General features: G+C 52.2%; 1 protein-coding gene across 2 annotated transcripts in view; it reads left to right on the forward strand.

Moving 5' to 3' along the window:
• The window catches only part of SBK1 (SH3 domain binding kinase 1), a 53,685-nt gene that overhangs the window by 10,135 nt on the left and 26,255 nt on the right, over nt 1–17,295 (forward strand). The window contains exon 1 of one of the 2 annotated variants that reach the window (XM_043455945.1): nt 904–6,590. The exons of the other annotated variant lie outside the window; for it this stretch is intronic. The gene's annotated coding sequence lies outside the window, so the exon portion shown is untranslated. Of the gene's footprint in view, nt 1–903; nt 6,591–17,295 lie in introns of those variants that run through there. 2 annotated transcript variants of the gene reach the window in all.

Here is a 17,295-nt window from a genome sequence, read left to right on the forward strand (position 1 = left end):
GCCGATGCAGGAGACGGGGGTTCAATTCCTGGGTCAGGAAGGTCCCCTGGAGAAGGAAATGGCAATCTATTCAGTATTCTCGCCTGGGAAATCCCATGGGCAGAGAAGCTACAGTCCATGGGGTTGCAAAGAGTCAGACATGACTCAGCGACTGAACAACCGCCACCACGAGGCGAAAGAAGCCAGTCTGAAAAGGCTATGAGCTGTGTGCCTCCAACTCTATGACATTCTGAAAAAGTCAGCACTAGAGACAGTAGGAAGATCAGTGGTTGCCAGGGGCTGGTGGGGAGGGGGGAATGAGTAGGTGGAGACGGAGGATTTTTAGAGCAGTGAAGCTGTTCTGTGTGATACTGTAAGGATGGGTCCGTGACCCCATCCATCTGTCAAAACCCACAGACTGTACAACATAGGGAGCCCTCATGCAAACTATGGATTTCAGTTAATATTAGTTTATCAGTACTGGTTCAAATTGTAACAAGCTCACCACACGAATGCAAAATGCTGATCATCGGGGAAAATGCAGGGGGGGGTATACACGAAAACTCTCTGTACTTTGAGCTCAGTTGTTCTATAAACCCAAAACCAAAACAGAAAATCTATCACAAAAAGGAAACAGGGGGAAAGAAATCATAGTATTCCACAGAAAATTGTGTTTCCACACTACGTAAATACTACCAATCTTTTTTTTTTTCCCCCCTTTTGGCTGTGTGGCAAAGTTCCCCAACCAGGGATTGAACCTATGTCCCCTGTAGTGGAAGCATAGAGCCCTAAATACTGAACCACCAGGGAAGTCCCCAACACTATCAATCTTTTTTTTTTTTTTTAAATTTTATTTATTTATGGGCGTACTGGGTCTTCGTTGCTGCATGAGGGCTTTCTCTAGTCGTGGCAAGTGTGGGCTTCTCTCTAGATGCCAAGTGTGGGCTTCTCATTAAGGCGGCTTCTCTGGTTGTGGTGCACAGGCTTTACAGCACGGGCTTAGACATTGCCACACGCGGCCTTTATTGCCCCGCGGCACGCGGGATCTTCCTGGACCAAGAATCGAACCCATGTCCTCTGCATCTGCAGGTGGATTCTTAACCACTGAACCACCAAGAAAGTCCTGCCAGCACTACCGATCTTATCAATATTATTGATGCAACTGGGCAGGAGACAGGAAGTGGAGGGAATGGACATCGGAGAGCTCCATCTTCATCTTCCAGCGTGGGAAGGGGAGATGCATAACCCAAAACATGCTACGCAGGAAACATAGGAATGAAAATTACTAATAATCAGCTAAAAGAATGGAAATGATTGTCCTAAAGCAGTGGGAAATGGGAGTGGGGGCTGCCCGTGTTTCCTGATAGAAAGGGATGGAGACGTGTGGTGGAGGAAACACAGAGCCTGGGTGCTGGGGGGTTGATTCTGGAGAAGGGTGGTGCTGGAGGGGAATCCTGAAGAATCCAGGGCCCAAGGGAGGGGTTGGCCCCAGGAGAAGGGCCGTCCCCCCTCCATTGAAGCTGCTGGAAGAAGTGAGGAGTGAGGGGCTGGGTGGGTTTGCGCTTTGATAAAGGGAGTCACTAAAACTGCATCCGATCCACCTGTATTCTCAGTGAAATGGGAGCCATGGTTTGAGAAAAGAGGAGAAGGTGGGAGGACCTTGCGGCTCAGAGGAGGATGCAGGGGCCAACACCATCAGCACCCCCGGGGGGCTGGTTAGACATGCAGAAGCTCAGGCCTCACCAAGATCCCTAAAAGATGCACAGGCAAATTAAAATCTGAGAAGGCCTGCTCAGAGAGAGTGGGGAAGGGCCACTGGCAGGCATACGGGGGTTGTGGGGCGGCAGCGAGTGCCCCCTGGAGACCATGAAGGGAAACTCTCTACTTGGCGGGGGAGCCTTGGACCAGTGCTGGCTTGTGCGGTGCAGGCAGAAAGAAGGTGATGGTTGGCATTTTGCCAGGCAGGTTCTCCAACAGGAAAGCTGGGCACAGCGGGGTGGGGGTGCGGGTTCCAGGGAGCAGCCATGGTGATGGTGTGCAGAGCCCAAGCGGGCACCGTGGACCATCGTGGCAGAAGGGGGCTGATGGGCGGTGACAAAGGGATGGGGGCCGTGGACTGGTGGCCTCGATGGGGTCAAAGAACTGCTGCTTATGGGTACCAGATGAAGAGGACGGAGGGGGAAACACAGAGGAAGGTGATCAACACAGATCTCAGAGCGGGTGGGGTGTGGGGTAATTACAAGGTACGGGATGTGAGCTTCAGAGGTGGAAGGGAGCAGAGAGGATTAAAGGTGACAGAAAAGGCCAGAGAACCGAGAGGCTGTAGACTGCCTGAGATCTCCAAACTCCATCTGAGGTTTGAACTTCGAAGGTCTAGTGATGGTGAGAGAAGAGGCTGATTCCTTTGCTCTGGGTGTGGCTTCTGAAAGCTCAGGACTTTGGAAAACTCCCAGGCAGACTAGAATGTGCAGCAGAGTTTGAGAACCACGAGTGTGGACAAGGAGACCCAGGTTCTGACAGAGAGAAAGGCACAGGAGAGTAACCGGAAGGCTCCCTGGGGCCGGCATCGCTGATGGAGCCTGACCAGGGGGAAAGGAGAAGCCGGGTAGGGGCCGCGTATGGCAGGTGAGAAGATGGAGATGCTGTGGTCTTCCCCCTGGAGAACTAAATACTGAATGTGTGTGCGCGCCCACGCGTGCGTGCAGGCGTGTGAGACAGACAGAGACCCCGAGACAGAGCGAGTCCGGCGGCCGGCGAGCCCCTCGTCTGTCCTGCACTGCGGCGGGTCGGCCACTAGAGGGAGCGCCGCGCCCGCACATGCCGGGACGGCCCCCTAGTTCTGTCCGTCCGTGATGCTTCGGTCTTGTTCTGACAGATTTTATGTCCAAGCTCAGATTCTGCAGGTACATACCCCTGGGTTTAACTCCAGGTCCCGCTGCTTTTAGGCCGTGTGACCTTAGCCAGTTACCCGACCGTTCTGTGACCCAGTTTCGTCCTCCGTACAGCTGCTGTAACTCTGACCCGAGACGGTTCAGAGGATGAATGAGGTCAGGCCTGTGAAGCGCTGCGCAGCATTCGGGGATGGCTAACCCAATCCGACAGTGCAGGAGGTTCTGCCACCGCCTCTGTCTCTCTCTGCTTCTCCTGCAGCCCCGCAGCCCAGCCCTGCCCAGCCCAGATCCAGGGGGAGAAATAGAGGTCGACTTCTGGAATGTTCCAGAGCAGAGGATAAGGGTGGCCTGTAAGGCAGCGACAAGCCTGGGCGCCTCCTTTCCTGCTCAGTCCTGCTGGTTCTCTTGTTTGGGAGCAGACCTTATCCTGTGGCTCATTCCTGACCATGGTCTTGTCTTTCTGACCCCAGGCCTTCCCCTGCTCCTCCAGGCACCCTGGGGACCAGCAGTTGCCCTTGCCTGGCAACCATATCATCCTTGAGAAGTGTCACTGTCTGGTGCCCCCCAAGGGCTGAGAAGGGGTGCTCCATCCTAACCGCCCCAGTCCTTCCAGGATCCCGCCCAGACCAGCCAAGAGCTGACCTACGAGGCCACACCCCGGGGAGAAGTGTCTTCATGTGTCTGCGTTCCCAGGCTGGCTGAGGCCGCAGGCGTGGGGGTCGTGGTGTGTAGAAGACCCACAGAAGCAGCTCTCCTTGTCTTATCCTCGGTCCCTCAGCGGGGGTCTAACCTGCCTGACTTCTTTTTATCAATCATTTGCCAACATTTTAAAAATCAGAAAAAAAAAATTAAAAAAAATCAGAGCAGTACTCCTTAGGATCCAGGTTTCTAACTTCTCCCGGAAAATTAGAAGCTCTGAAAACCTGAGTTCACATTCGTACATGACAGCAATGGGCCACAGGGGAGGGAGGCCACCACTCTGATGGGCTAGGGCTTTCCAGCTCACCACTGTCCCCCACCCAGGTCATGTACCCCATTCACAGACCCTCCCTGGGGACTCAGCGTCTCAGTCTGTGACTCCATGAAAGGAGAACTATGCCTGAGAGGCTCGTGTACCTTGTCCATGTTGCAGCCGCTGGCCCCAGGCAGGCAGAAATGCAGAGGTAGAGGGGTAGGGTCCCAGAAATGAGAGCAGACCTTCAGGGGCAAGGAATCCAGGGGCTAGAGAGCTGCTTGGTGTCCTCAGCTGTTGGTGGAATTTCACGGTTCAGAGGCTGAGGGCAAATCACACACACACACACACACACACACCACCCCACTGTCCAATCTGTCAGCAGATCCTGTCACTTCTCATCTCTTCTGTTCCTACTACCTGATCCCCTGCTATCTTGTTTCACTTGGCTGGGTACCAGAGCCTCCTCGCTTCCCTTCTTGTGCCGCCAGAGGGAGCCCTGTTAAAACCTATAATCCACCTCCTCCATCCTCTGCTCAAAACCCTCCAAGGACTGCCACTGCTCTCAGAGTCAAAGGCAAAGGCTTACTGTGGCCCTGGATGAACTGTCCCCATCACCTCTCATCTCCTCCCAGGCTCCATCAGCCTCATTGTTCCTGAGCATCCCAAGCATACACTCTGGCCTCAGGGCCTTTGCACTGGCTCTTCCCTCTGCCTGGCCCACTTGTACCTGCCTGCCTGCCCTCATTTCAGCATGGCTCCCTTCCTCCCTCACCTCCTTCAAGTTTCTGCTCAAGAGGAACCTTCTCTGTGAGGACCTCCCTGCTTTATTTCATCCCTGCCTTAATCCCTTGAAGTACCATCCTTTATTCACGTACCCTCTCTGTTGTCTACTTCCCTCACTACAATAATGAGGGCAGTGATTTTTCTCTGTTTTGCTCACTGAAAATTTTGCCTAGTACATAGGAAGCACTTGATAATATTTGTTAATTGAATGGATGAATGAACAAATATGTGAAACGAGGGCAGTAACAATACCAGTAAGCAGAGTGGCTGCGAGAACTCAGTCAATATGTATCACACAGGGCCCCAAACTTGGGCTCTGGTGCTCTGTGGTTGGTATCTTAGAATTTCTTTTTTCTTTTCTTTTTCTGTCTGTGCCATGTAGCTTGTGGAATCTTAGTTCCCTAACCAGGGATTGAACCCACGCCCTCAGGTTAATACAGAGTCCTAACCACTGGACTGCCAGGGTATTCCCAGAAGCTTGCCATACTTCATCATATCATCTTTGAAGTGTAAGTGAAGTCTGAGTAACAGTGGCACATGCAAAACTTCCCTGGCGGTCCAGTGGTTAAGCCTCTGTGCTTCCAATGCAGGGGGCACAGGTTCAATCCCTGGTTGGAGAACTACAGTCTTGCATGCCACAGTCAAGGTTGATGTGCTTGGTCTGGCAGTGGCCTGGATTCCAGGAAGATTCCGCTTAAGGTGTGCATCAAGGGGCCCCAGGCATCCGTGATGCCCAAGGCAGCCTCATGTTCAATAGCAAATATAGAACACCGTGGCAGGAAGAGAGGGAGGCTTGGGTAGGAAGGAAAAGCTTCTCTCCTGCTTTCTAGACAAGAACCCTCACATCCTGTAGCTGGCCTTTGTGTCAAGGACACACACGTCACAAACAGTATGTTTTCCAGCCATGGGCACTGTTGCTGTTGTTACTCAATGCCCCACGATCAGAGGGAAACAGTGCCTAGCAAGAGAAAGCCCCCAGGCTCCCGGGCCAGCCGCTGCTTGAGCAATGGGTGGAGGAAAAGCCATGCCCCTTCCTCTCAGCCTCAGTTGCCGCATCTGTGAGCTCGGAGAGCATCAGGCAGGTTTCCCTCTGAAACCCAGGGGACTTGTGGGTGGCAGTCGTGGATCCCGGTCAGGGATTGCCGTGGCTGCTCTGCTAGGAGCCTGGTCGGGGCTCATTTTCAGCCTCCATCTCTGAAATGTTCAAACCGGGGATAGAGCTTTAACCTCTGAGGGATGGGTGACAGTGGACCAGGTTTTCGATGGGGACTTCAACCCAAGCATCAGTAGCATACATGGCCCGTAGTTTCAGGAGGTGGCCGCAGACCCTGATGGTCAGTGCGGGCCTTGGTAGTGGCCTCAGCCCAGTGGAGGCTGCAGATCTGGTGAAAAGGGGAGGTGCCCGGCGCTTTGCCCCCTGCACTGTGTCCTGCCTAAGCCCCCATCTCTCCGGAGCCACTAGGATTGGAGCCATTCTCCCGGATCCACTTAATTAGCCAAGCTCATTAATTCCCACAGGCTTCTCCTCCCCACCTAATTAACTGACTTAATTAGGGCTTGCAGGCCTGGCTCCGCCCAGCCCCCCCTCCCTGCTGCAGCGCTGCCCACCTCCTCGAGGGCCCTGGCATAGCCCATCCTCTCAGCCACTCAGGACTGGGAACAGCTGGGGGCGGGGTTGGCCCCCCCAGCACTCAGGCCTCCGCCCAGGGTCCCTCCCTCTGGTCGGACCAGCCCAGTGCCTCTCCCCAGGCTGCAGTCCAGGAGCGAAGGATTGGAAATTTGAGAGTGAGAGGTGGCTGGGGAGAGGGATGCAGGTGAGATCAGCGGGATCAGGTGAGAGGAGGCTAGGATGGTGGGGGCTGGAGGGGCTGGGCAGCCTGGACTCCAGAGCCGGCCTGGGTTCGAGCCCCAGCTAGCATCTCGGCCTCGGCGACCTCTCCCCTCCCTGCGTCTCAGATACAAAATGATCGCTCACCCACACAGTAAGTATATTATGAGGTTTAAAGGAGTTCATATGTTTAAAATGCTTCAAATCTGGCCAAATCTGTGTTTGTTAAATAAGTAGGAGGGGCTGGAGGAGGGGAGGGGACAGCAGAAGGGGCCATCCCCAGGGATCAGGGAGACCCCCCACCCAACCGCCAGGCAGGCTCTGGGGTGCAGGCAGTAGACTGGGTCTGGGAACTGCAAGCAGGGGCTGCCAGCTGGGAGGGACCCTTGGCCTCTTGTTATTGTTCAGTCGCCAAGTCATGTCCGATTCTTTGCGACCCCATGGACTGCAGCACGCCAGGCCTCTCTGTCCCTCACTATCTCCCAGAGTTTGCCCAAGTTCATGTCCATTGAATCGATGATGCCATCCAACCATCTGTTGCCCCTTTCTCCTCCTGCCCTCAATCTAGTGAAACCCTTGGCCTGGGAGAGGTTAAGAGGACCAGTAGCAAGAAGGGCACAGGGCAGGGTGTCCTGTTCCTACTCCAGGGGGCGGGAGAGGCTGACCTTGTTAGCGCAGGACTGCCACGGTCATGCCCCAGTTTCTCCATCTGGGGAAGGTCTAGCCTTCTGGAAGCACCTGGCACACCCTCGATGCTTGATAAATGTCTAGAGACTCATCCCTGAGCAGTGAGGTGACATGAAAAGATGCTCAATGGCCTTCACCTCCCCGGTGGTAAGAAGCAGGCAGAAGAAGAAAGCAGGCTGAGCAGGCAGCAGGAAGAATGCAAGTTAGCCCTGAGGTGGGACTTCCGAGGTTGAGGAGTACAAGATCCAGAAGGTGTGAAGGAGAAAAAGTGTGTCTGAGCTGCTGAGCGGGCTCCAGGGGAGAGATGGGCAGTCATCAAGGATCAGAAGGGAGAGCGTTGAGGCCCTGAACACTGGTGTGGCCCTTTACCCACTTAGCTCAGACTCTGACATTTATTGGTGTAATTAGTATAGAGATTCCCACCCCTACCCCCCACCCCACTCCTGCCAGCGGACTGGAAGCATCTGAAAGCAAGGATTGTCTGTTTAGCCCACCTTTTTATCCTGGTACCCTTTTACAGTTGTTGTTATTTAGTCACTCAGTCTGACTCTTTTGCGACCCCATGGATTATAATCCACCAAGTTCCTCTGTCCATGGTATTTCCCAGGCAAGAATGCTGGAGTGGGTTGCCATTCCCTTCTCCAGGAGATCTTCCCAACCCAGGGACTGAACCCGGGTCTCCTTCATTGCAGGTGGATTCTTTACCCCTGAGTCATCAGGGAAGCCCCCTTTATGCAGTAGGTGCCCACAAATAAGTGTGAATGTATGAATGCATGCATGCATGCAGGAACCCAGAGGTTCCTGATGTTTAGAGGGAAGGGGGCCTTATGGCAGCCCACGCTTCCACCCTGCATGCTCAGCTGTGACCCCCCAGCTCCTCACGTGACCCCAAGAACAACTACCTTAAGGAGGCAGGAGCTGGAACTCCCAGGATTCCAAACTCCTGCTCCTGGACACACTGAGGTCCCTCTGAGAATCTCCGCAGATGTCCTGGGAGGCTGAGCAGATGGTGATTATGGCAGACAGAGGGGAGAACTTTCACTTACACCTGTATCCTTAAACACTTTAGAAACCCCAATTTACATGCGGTGTAAGGAGCTTGGGAGTGTAAGTGACAGAGACCCAGTGCCAACTGACTTCAGCACAAAAGGGACTTTATCAGATTACAAGACTGAAAAGTCCAGGGACTTCAGGCATGGCTGGATCCAGGAGCTCAAATGATGGCATGCAGCTTCTGACACTCTTCATCTCTTGACTGCTTTCTGCTATGTTGGCTTCTTCCTCTGGGAGGTTCTCCTTGGTGGGAGCAACTCCAGGCTGACATCCCACCCTCTTTCAGTGCAATAGTGAGTTCTGGCACATCAGCCTGGCGTGGGTCACAGACCCATCTCAGAAATAATCACTGTGGCCAGGGGGCTGGCATATGCTAATTGATGGAAGCTGGGGTCACAAGCCCACCCCTAGAGCTGAAGAGGTAAGCCACATCTTCAGAACCCCTAGTGAGTAGGGAAAGGTATGTCAAGGAATGTGCATCCCCAAAGGAAAATTTGGGTTCTGTTGCTAAAAATGAGGGACAGATGACACTGGGTACCAGAATTCCACTCCAGTTGGAATAGGTGGGCATCAAGCCAGCCCCAGGGCCTTGTTCTAAGTGCTGGTTATTTGTGGCAGACATTGTCCCTTCTCTGCCTGTATCTCCTTGGAATGCACGCATGCTCATGCTTAGTCACATCTGACTCTTTGTGACCCCATGGAGTGTAGCCTGCCAAACTTCTCTGTCTATGGGATTTTCCAGGCAAGAATACTGGAGTGGGTTGCCATTTCCTTCTCCAGGGGATCTTCTCGACCCAGGGATCAAACCCAGGTCTCCTGCATTGGCAGGCAGATTTTACCACCATGCCACCTGGGAAACCCCATATCTCCTTGGGCCCCCTCCCCATTTCTACTTGCGCACATCTTCACCTCTCTTCCTGAGCACCTTCTCTGTTCCAGTCTGCTCTGCCCATGTCTGCAGCAGAGTCTGCACACGCCACCCAGCAGCTCTCACCAATGACTGACACGTGCTGGGATATCATACATGTTCAGTGTATGTCCATGCATGTTTTACACTATCTCTGAGAGCTCTCCAGTGGGTTCACCTCTAATTGCCCACAGTGGTAACTTGTCACTGCCTTCCTGTCTCTTTTCTCTACCCCTCTACCTGGGATCACCTGCAAAAAAAAAAAACAAAAAAAAACTGATCTCAAATTCCTGGCTCAGGGTCTGTTTCTAGGAAACCCAAACTAGGACATCATCAAAGCCAGTCCCCCAGGGATGCGTACCAGACCACACTGGCTTCCTTCAGAATGTCTACTCCTGAGGCAGGACCAGGGATTGAATGGGCTCAGAGTAGCCTCTGCTCCGAGGATGCTCCTTGGTCCCCATGCAGTAAGTGTGACAGGGGAGGGGCAAAGACCTATCAGATCCTCAGGTCACAACCTCCAGGGAAGCAGCCACATCCAGCTCTGAGGGGCCTGAGTGTCCTGATCTCCCGTGAGCAGTAGGGACAGGTATCAGGGGCCCGGGAGCCAAATGTATTGGGTTGCTCATTCAAGATGTTCATTCGAGCTTTTCTGTAACCCGAACGAACTTCTTAGCCATCTCAATACTACCCATTCCCATGATCCTCAGAGATCGAGTTGTTGTTATTCAATTGCCAAGTTGTTTGTGACTCTTCACTACCTCCATGGACTGTAGTACACCAGGCTTCTCTGTCCCTCACCATCTCCTGCCCAAGTTCATGTCTATTGAGTTGGTGATGCCATCCAACCATCTCATTCTCTGTCACTCTCTTCTGCCTTCAGAGAGCAAGAAATTGGATCATTTCAGATAGCTCTTAGACCTGACTTAGAAAACAGAATCCCCCAGTGAAAAGGTTCTTTTTTCCCTCTCTTTTTCTCTCTCTCTTAAAAAAAAAAAACAAAAAAAAACAAAAAAAACCATTTATTTGGCTGCACTAGGTCTTAGCTGCAGAGTGTGGGATCTTTAGTTGCAGCATGGGGGATCTAGTTTCCTGACCAGGGATCAAACCCAGGCCCCCAGCATTGGGAGCTCGGAGTCCCAGCCACTGAACCCCCAGGGAAGTCCCTTTCCTCTCTTTTATCCAGATCCCATTTAAAAGCATTCCCAGTTAGTAATTTTTATTTTGAAAAAAAATAGGAAAACAGAGAAAAGGGTAACCTCGTGCCTATCCATAACTAGAATCAATGGTAACATTTTATTGTATTTGTGTCAGATGTTTTGAACAAAAAAAGACTAAAATATGACAGATAAAAGTGAATTTCCGTGATCTGCCCCGGCCCCAGTCCCATTTCCTGGATTCCATCCCTAAGGGGCAACCACAGATGTCTTCTCAAATCCGCTGGCATGCTTTCAGCTGCAAGGGACAGAATTCCCTTCAAAGCAGCTCCAAGTACAACTCAGCAGCTCGGCGATGTCATAAAAAGCAGGTTCTTTCCTCTCTGTACTTCCCATCATCCTCGGCATCCTGCTGGCCACCATCACAGAGTTGTATTTCCACCAGGGATGTGCGGAGCCCGTCAGGACTGTTGATGAACATGGTGTTCTCACTTCAGAATGTATTCTCCAAAAAGGTGATGAGGGATTCAAAGATCCATGGCCTCCAGCTGCCGTATGTCCTGGACTGCCCCGCCGCCTTCTCTCTGACCCATCGTGGGTTCTGGTGGATTCATGGTTTTCCTTATCAGCTACAAATTGACTTGTGTCTCCCAGTGGCCCTGAATGTTCCCACTCCTGGCTGTGAGCAGCTTTGGTGCGCGCATGCTCAGTTGCTAAATCGTGTCCAACTCTGTGAGACCCCATGGACTGTAGCCGGCCAGGCTCCTGTCTCTGTGGGACTTCTCAGGCAAGAATACTGGAACACTGGTTGCCATTTGCTTCTCCAGGGGATCTCCCAGACCCAGGGATTGAATCTGTGTCTCCTGCGTTGGCAGCCGATGCTTTACCACTGAGTCACCAAGGAAGCCCCAGAGGCTTCTGGACCTTTGCCTAAAATGCCGTTGTCTTCAGCATCCTAAGCCTGATCAGCTCTGAGCTACTCAGCCACAATGCCACCAGGGTCCCTGATCGTGCTGCATGAGCCAGTTGCCACCAGCAAGGTCCTGGACTTGATGGTGACCATCCAGGAGAGGAGATTGTCTCTGCACAAGCCGGTCGTAACGCAGATCAACAAGCCAGGAATGTCCTCTCCCTATCATGACTGGGGCCAGATGCAATAAGGAACACCACAGAACATAGACTACAAGGGCCATCATTGTTCCACTGATGGAGATGATCGATATGGCCAAGACAGCGTCCCAACAGAGCCCTTTCAGCATGGCTGGTAAAGTTACCCAAACTCATACAGTTTGAAACACAATATTGTGTCCCACACTGCGGGCAGATTCTTTATGATCTGAGCCACAAAGACCCTCCTCCTTCTAGAAGACAAGGATTCTATTTCAATTTCTCTGTTTCTCGCAATGGTAACAGGAACTTCTGACACATTGTTAAAATGCAGCCAATGGGAAAGTGCATAAATCATCAGAAGTCCCGAAGCTCCTGGTCTCACTTGCCTCCCTGCAAGGAGATCAGCAAGTGACCGCCCGGGAGAATGAGGACATGTCAGCCCTGGAGAGGGATATGGGCAAAGAAATCTAAATGGAGATCTCTGTTTTCCAGTGTTTTTTCTATGTCACTATGGAGGTCACAGTCAAGCTTTACTTTGTGTTCAAATCACCCCCATCAGACTTCCTGGTGATCCTGTGGTGAAGAATCCATCTCAAAATGCAGGGGACACCGGTTTGATCCTGGGTCCTGGAAGATTTCACACGCTTCAGAGCCACTAAACCTTCACTCCCTAGAGCCTATGCTCCATAAAAGAAGCTATCACAATGAGAAGCCCTCTTGCAGCAATGAAGAGTAGCCCCCACTCACCTCAACTAAAGAAAGCCTGAGCGCAACAAGAAAGACCCGGTGCAGCCAAAAATTAAATAAATAAATGAAGACCACAGCCATCAAGACCCTCTCTTGCAAAGGCAGCATTTGCTGTGGATACAAAACTGTGAGTCGGCCAGGGTGGGTTGTCTCTGAATGTCAAAAAATGTTTGCAGCATTCAAACAGAAGCTCTAGTTCCTCTCTTCAGATACACTGTATTGGTTCGGCCTTCCAATAAGTGAGCCAAGATGGGGTCAGATGTGCAAGGAATTTACAATATGGGGGCGGGGGGTGGTGTGGAATGCTCGAGAAGGAACATACAGAAGGAGCTAGAGGAGGCTGGGAGAACCATCAGACTGCAAGACAACTGATATTTGGCAAAGGGAAAGAAGGAAGGAATAGGGGATAGGAAGAGTCTTCAACTGCAGGGCAAGGTTAAGAAAGTTCCCACAAAGCCAATGGAGAGTCCTTGATCTCAAGTCACCCATCAGAGAAGCCCTGTGTCTCCCAGGAACTAGATGTTTTAGAGTCCCTGCCGCACTCAGTTATTGGCTGGGATGGGCTGGAGGGGATCAAAGGCACCTCCTGTGTGAACTCTGCAGACTCCATGACCGCTGCCCCCAGAGTCAGCGGCCCGCAGTCAGAGCTCCGGGTGGTGCATTTCTAGAACTGCCCCATCCCACCCCTTGTGCCACAGGGCTCTTCCGTGGGTGCCATGAGCCTCTCTTTCCAAGCAGAAACTTTCAAGAGGGAGAATAGTGGAACGAACTACAGCTCCCCTCCCCTCTGCTGCCCTTGACCTGAGGACGTAAGTGGTACTTATCTCCCCCACCACTATCCATTCTCAATTATCCGAACACTCAGCTGTCACCTGGGAAGATCTTGGTAGGTTACCTGGTGGTGTGACCTTTAGTCCTGAAGGGTCTCAACTCTGGGTTGCATGCAAAATCGCTTCCGTCCTGTCCGACTCTATGGACTGTAGCCCACCAGGCTTCCTCTGTCCATGGGATTCTCCAGGCAAGAATGTTGGAGTGGGTTGCCATGCCCTCTTCCAGGGGATCTTCCCTACCTAGGGATCGAACCCGGGTCTCTTACATCTCCTGCATTGGCAGGTGGGTTTTTTACCACCAGCGCCCCCTGGGGAGCCCAGGCAGGTTAGGGGCTTCTCTGGTGGTCCAGTGGTTAAGAATCCACACTGCAATGCAGCAGACACAGGTTTGATCCCTAGTCTGGGAAGATCTCACACTCCACGGGGCAACTAAGCCCCTGTGCCACAAATACTGAGCCCATGCTCTGGAGTCCGCTAGCTGCATCTACCGAGCCTGTGTGCCCTTGAGCCCATGTTCAGCAACAAGAGAAGTCACCGCAATGAGAAGCCCATGCACCACAGCTAGAGAAAGCCCGTGTGCAGCAACCCAGCACAACCAAAAAAAAAAATCACAAAAAAAAATTTTTTTTTTTACAAAAAAATTTTTAAAAAGCCAAATTCTTGGTTATCATAACCAATAGATCACTCTGATGGCTCACTGGGTTCCACGTGTATATCTTCCTGCTCCCACTTTGTAAAAGCAGCCCTGCTTTTACCTAATTGGTACTAGAATTACCAATTTTAATAATTGACCAGGGTACTTCTAGTAACTTCTAATAAACAATCAGGGTCGGTGTCTACCACCAGAACAGTGACTTCTCCTCTTACCTGTTGGTCCCAGAACACAGAGTTTCCAGAGTGTCCTGGCAGCAACCATAGCTGCTTAAGTTTTAATGAGACCCATGCTGTGTCCCCTAGTAAGAGTTTGCCCCCTTTGGGGACCAGGACTTCCAACCCTGCAGAGCTGGGGGGTGGGGAGGCTGATTACCCACAGTGCATTTTGGCAAACTTACTAATCACAGCACTCAGTCTCGTCTAATTCTTTGCAACCCCAAGGAACGTAGCCTGCCAGACTCCTCTGCCCATAGAATTTTCCAGGCAAGAACACTGGAGCAGGTTGCCATTTCCTCCAGGGGATCTTCCTGACCCAGGGATCAAACCCATGTCTCTTATGTCTCCTGCATTGGCAGGTGGGTTCTTTACCACTAGCACCACCCAGAAAGCCCACTAATCACAGTGGTAGAAATCAAATCCCCAGTTGAAGATCAGGGAAGGCTTCTGCTGAAAGTGGCCTTGAACAGCACTACCCTTGATAACTATGGCTGGGAACATTTCAATTCCACCTCTGCCCTTCTCTGGGCCTCAGTTTCCTCATCTGCAAAAAGAGGAAATACTCTCTAAAAGCTAATGTTCTGGGGCTCAGGTGTTAGACTCAGGAAGATATTCCCTTCCCCCTTCCTCCCTCTCTAGTCTCCCTCTACGAGCTGCCCAGTAACTCAAACCCCTCCATTCATTTATTTGGGGCAATAAGGCCTCAGGTGGAGAGGATTAGAACACAGTTAGGATGAAATCTGAAACATTGGCAGGACAGGGAGGAGAAAGGGAAGGCAGACAGACATAGAGGAGGTATCTTCAATCCCCATGCCCCCCAACCACACAACGTGTGTGATCATCTTAGTTCCCTGACCGGGGATCGAATGCCCCCGGGGATCGAGTGCCCCTGCAGTGGGAGCGCGAAGTCCTAACCACTGGACCACCAGGGAAGTCCCCACAGAGGAGGTAGCTTGGAGGAAAGCTGTTTGAAGTACAAGGAAGAGAAGATGTTCTAGACAGAGGAGACAGAAAAAAAGAGAGGGGTTCTAGGACGTTCTAGGAACACCAGCTGAGGTCAAGGCTGAATGGAGAAGAGGCAAAAGTAAGAGACCTGAAAGGCTAAGGGCTTTGAATGTCAGGATAAGGTTAGATTTTTTCAGAGGTGGTAGTTGTACAATTGCTAAGTCGTGTTTGACTCTTTGCAACCCCATGGACTCTTTGCAACCAGGCTTCCCTGTCCTTCACTATCTCCAAGAGTTTGCTCAAACTCATGTCCATTGAGTCTGTGATGCTCTCTAATCATCTCGTCTTCTGCTGCCCCCTTCTCCTTTTGCCCTTAATCTTTCCCAGCATCAGGGTCTTTTCCAATGAATTGTCTCTTTGCCGAGGTATTGGAGCTTCAGCTTCAGCATCAGTTCTTCCAAAGATTATTCAAGGTTGATTTCCTTTAGGGTTGACTGGTTTGACCTCCTCCAAGTCCAAGGGACTCTCAAGCATCTTCTCCAGCATCACAATTCAAAAGTATTTTCAGAAGTAACAGGAAGTTACTGGCAATTTTATGTAGGGGACTACCCCAATCTACTTTGTACTTTATGGAGCTGATGGTCACATAGACTTGGATTCTTTTTTTAAAGTTTTGATAGAGGCTGGAGGGAGACAAGATAGGAAGTAAGGCAATATTCTTCCCGGAAGAGATTTGAAGGCCCTGGGCCAGATTTGGTCCCAAAGAACGTTTGGTGGCTCAGTGGTAAAGAACCCACCTGCCAATGCAGGAGCCCAGAGTTCCATCCCTGGGTCGGGAAGATTTCTTGGAGATGGAAATGGCAATCGACTCCAGTATTCTTGCCTGGGAAATCCCACGGACAGAGTAGCCCTGTGGGCTACAATCCATGGGGTCACAAAGAGTCAGACATGACTTAGCAACTAAAATACCAATGTTTCATTTGGCCCATTCAGTATTTCTGAATTTGGGGAATTCATTTCAAACATTTAAAAGTTGGACAATTGGGGAATTCCCTGGTGGTCTAGTGGTTAGGACTCCACACTCCCACTGCTGAGGGCCTGGGTTCAATCCCTGATTGGGAAATTAAAATCCCACAAGTTGCGTGGCGTGGCCAAAATTGTATTTTAGAATATGGATTCCCTGCTTGAAAAATCATCTGTCCACACAGGGCCCATGATGCTTCAGTTTGCTTCATCTCCACCATTCCCTATGTTGTTACACCTGACCCTAGCCAGTTTGCAATCAATGGCTCTCAAACTTCTAGAAATGGGGAATTCCCAGGCAGACTAGTGATTAGGACGGTTCAATCCCTGGTCAAGGAACTAAGATCCCACAAGCTGTGTGGCATAGCCAGAAACAAAGAAACTAACTCAAGCTTCTAGAAGAGTGGTATGGTTGGAAAGAGTGTGCTGGGTGGACAAATAGGAAAGGTGCAGGGCGTGTTAGGGGTTTTCTCCTTAGGGAAACAGTGTGGGTGAGGCTGCATGGATGAGGCTGAGATAGAAAGGAAAATAGAGCCTAGGAGGGTGAGCTGTTCCCATCTCATCTCCATCCTCACCCACCCCACTTCCTTCCAGGTCATCAGTTTCCAGTTACCAAACAGACAATGGTCCTTCATACCTGGGTAGTGCCTTTGCACATGCTGCTGCCTGGACTCCCCTTCCCTCCCTTCTATCTGGTGAACTCTGTGAATCCCAGCGGCATCTCGTGACTGGCTACTGCTTGTTTACTATAGGGGTCGAAAACGCAACCTGAGCTGACTTGACCCTGAAAGCCCCAGTTTATGACCTCTTTCCTAAGTAGGCTTTTCTGAGTTAGTTTTCTGAGGTCCTGCTTGGATGGATGGATGGATGGATGGATGGATGGATGGATGGATGGATGGACGGATGGACGGATGGATGGATTGATGAATTTATATCGGATTGCAGAGCTTAGATGTTTCCCTCCTTGAAAAAGACACAGGCTCCGCCGCACAAGAACAGACTGGGACAGTCTGAGACAGTCTGGTCCCGCAGGGGCCTGGAGGCTGGACCAGGTGACCCTCTCAGACTCCCCCGAGTCCTCTCTAACCTCATTCTCGCCCCCTTGTGGGCTCTGACCTAGAAAAGACAGGGACGGGAGGAGAGAGCAGCAGCCCACGGGCGCTAGGACCCAGCGCGGCCGGAAGGCGGGGTGGGGGCGCCGCGCGCCGCTCCCTCCGCGCGGGGAAAATCTGCGCCCCGCGGCGCGCGGCAGGAGGGCGCGGCGGGAGGGCGAGCGCGCGCCGGGGTTAGTGCGCGTGCGCGAGGGCGCGCGCCAAGTGGGGCGGACAAAGGGGCGGGCGGTGGCGCGCGAGCCGGAGGGCGGAGCCGCGGGCTAGGCGGGCAGGTGCGCGCAGGCCGGAGGGCGGAGCCGCGATGCCGCGATGGAGCGCTGCCCGGGCGGGCGCCGGGGCCGGGGCCCGAGCACCAGGCGGAGCGCGAGCCGGAGCCGCAGCCGGAGCCCGGACCAGGCCGGGGTCCGGCACCGCAGGG

This window comes from Cervus canadensis, chromosome 32 (assembly GCF_019320065.1).
Source record: "Cervus canadensis isolate Bull #8, Minnesota chromosome 32, ASM1932006v1, whole genome shotgun sequence".
In the NCBI taxonomy this organism is placed as follows: domain Eukaryota; kingdom Metazoa; phylum Chordata; class Mammalia; order Artiodactyla; family Cervidae; genus Cervus; species Cervus canadensis.